General features: G+C 39.3%; 1 pseudogene; it reads right to left on the reverse strand.

Moving 5' to 3' along the window:
* Positions 1-979: 979 nt before the first annotated feature.
* On the reverse strand, positions 980-1,088 carry LOC123939369 (annotated as a pseudogene).
* Positions 1,089-2,511: the final 1,423 nt, after the last annotated feature.

Here is a 2,511-nt window from a genome sequence, read left to right on the forward strand (position 1 = left end):
GCCCATTTTTTAATCAGATGCTTGTGAGATTTTTGTTCTTTTTTTGGGGGGGGGGGGGTTGTTATTGAGTTGTATGAGTTCTTATAATATTTTAGAAATTAACCCCTCATCAGATATATGATTTTTAAATATTTTCTTCCATTCTGTATCATTATTCATGATATCCAAGATAAGAATCAACTTTAGTGTCTGTCGATGGATGAATAGATAAAGATGCGGTGTGTGTATAAATGCATTGGAACATCATTCAGCCATGAGAAAGAAGGAAATCCTGTTATAGGTGAGAAGATGGATGGACCTTGAGGGCATTATGCTAAGTATAAGCCAGACAGAGAAAGACAAATAGTGTATCACTTATATGTGGAATTTAAAGGGAAAAAAATACCCTATACTCAGAAATAGAGAGTAGAATGGTAGTTTTCAGGAGCTGGGGAATGGGGAAAAATGGAAAGATGTTAGTCAAAAGGCACAAACTTTCTGTTATAAGATGAGTAAGTTCCAGAGATCTAATGTATAGCAGAGTGACTATAATTAGTGCTACTTACTAAACACTTGAAAGTTGCTAAGAGAGTGGATCTTAAATATTCTCAACACAAAAAAGAAAAAGGTAATTATGTGACGGGATAAACATTAGCTAATACTGTGGTGGTAATACATAATATATTTACAATATAAAAGTGTATCAAATCAACACGTGCACAACTTAAAGTTAACAATATATATTAATTACATTTCAATAAAGCTGGAATATATATATACAAATACATCTCTGTGCACCTTGTGCCAGTGTAAAATGAACTGTGCGGTCTTTTTCTCAGGGATCATGCAGTCTGGGAACTCGTTCATTGTCAGCTGTGTCAAGGACACTCTGCTAGCATCCTGGATTCCTCCATTCATCATCCTTCCTTCCACACCCCACCACCCCCCCGCCAGATGTTAACACTGAATTGGCTACAACACATGCATTGCAGGATGTTGAGGACCACTCCTCCTGGGATCCTCCCATCCAAGTACTAACCAGGCCCGACCCTGCTTAGCTTCCGAGATCAGATGAGATCGGGCGCGTTCAGGGTGGTATGGCCGTAGACTCCTCCTGGGATCCTAATGCTTTGTAAGTCTTTCCTAATCTAATAGGACCCTAAGTAGGAGTTTTCTTGTTGATAACCGAGGCCAAGGGGAGGATGAAAAGTCACGAGGACAACACATTCTAAAGAAAAACAACAGCCAGACTCCCCTGTGCTAGTGGCTTACTAAGAAGCAACCAAAGGGCCCCTCCTGCTAGGAACCACTGCTTAGCCTGCAGACTTACTTCCCAGAATGGAGGAAGAGTCTTGAATATCACTTGCTTTCTAAGGAGAGCCATGTCTATGTGAGAATCCCTCCAACTCTGCTGTGGAGGCAGGAGCTCGAAGAGAAGGGGAGAACTGCATGAAGGGGAGACTGCATTCTCTGCCCTCCACCTCTCCCCTGTACCTCTTCCCTGCCCACTGTGTAGTGGGTGGGGTTGGTGGGTTTCACAGTAGTTTCACAAATGAATGAGATAGGTCCCAAAATCTGTCACTTAAATTTATATTTCTAGCTATGAAGGGAAAGAAATGTGATTTAACCTATGGGCTCTTCGAGGTCAAGTGCAATTTCTTTCCTATACATTTCTAGACATCATTTTTTAAAAAGTGACACCATGAAAAAGCTATTTTAAATTAGATGATCTACATTAAATGACTACAAATTTTAAAATGTTGGTTTTCGGGTAAGATCAAATAGTTGGTTACTGTACTGTTCTTTTTTTTAATGGAAATTTCTAATTTAGTTTTTAAATTAAGTTATATATGGTAAAAATTTATTGTTTCTGGTATACCTTTCTGAGTTTTGACAAATACACATGGTCACGTAACCACTATCAAAATCAAGATGCAAAACCATTCTGTGACCATCCCCACATTCCTTTGTGAAAATTCCATAAAGGAATTTTCCTTATGACAGGTAAGATATTGCCTGTTTTCTGACAAGGCAATTTGCTTCAAAGACAAACTTGGGCTTATGTACAGTTGGAAAGTGAGGCAAAATATCCCACAGAGAGGATCAATGAATCTGATTTTTCGGAAGAAAGTAATATCTTTGACTATATTAGTTTGGATAATGACATACGCCTTCCTCACCTTTGAATTCTTTAAGAATAAAGGTCATTGGCTGACCATGGTTTTCTTTTCTTTTTTTTTTTTTTAAGATTTTGTTTATTTTTTTGAGAGAGAACAAGCACAAGCAGGGGAAGGGACAAGGGAGAGAGAGTAGCAGACTCCCTGCTCCCTGGGGCTCTATCCCAGGACACTGAGATTATGACCTGTGCTGAAGGCAGATGCCTGACTGAGCCATCCAGATGCCCCGACCATCGTTTTTCAACTGTATCCAGCTACAAGATGTGATTACCAAATCTGCCTCTGATGATCAGATTTAGTTTCTTTTGCTTCTTGCATATTGGGAATTGCCTCCTTCTACAGAATCCCATGGTCA

Source organism: Meles meles, chromosome 3 (assembly GCF_922984935.1).
Source record: "Meles meles chromosome 3, mMelMel3.1 paternal haplotype, whole genome shotgun sequence".
NCBI classification, from domain to species: Eukaryota; Metazoa; Chordata; class Mammalia; order Carnivora; family Mustelidae; genus Meles; species Meles meles.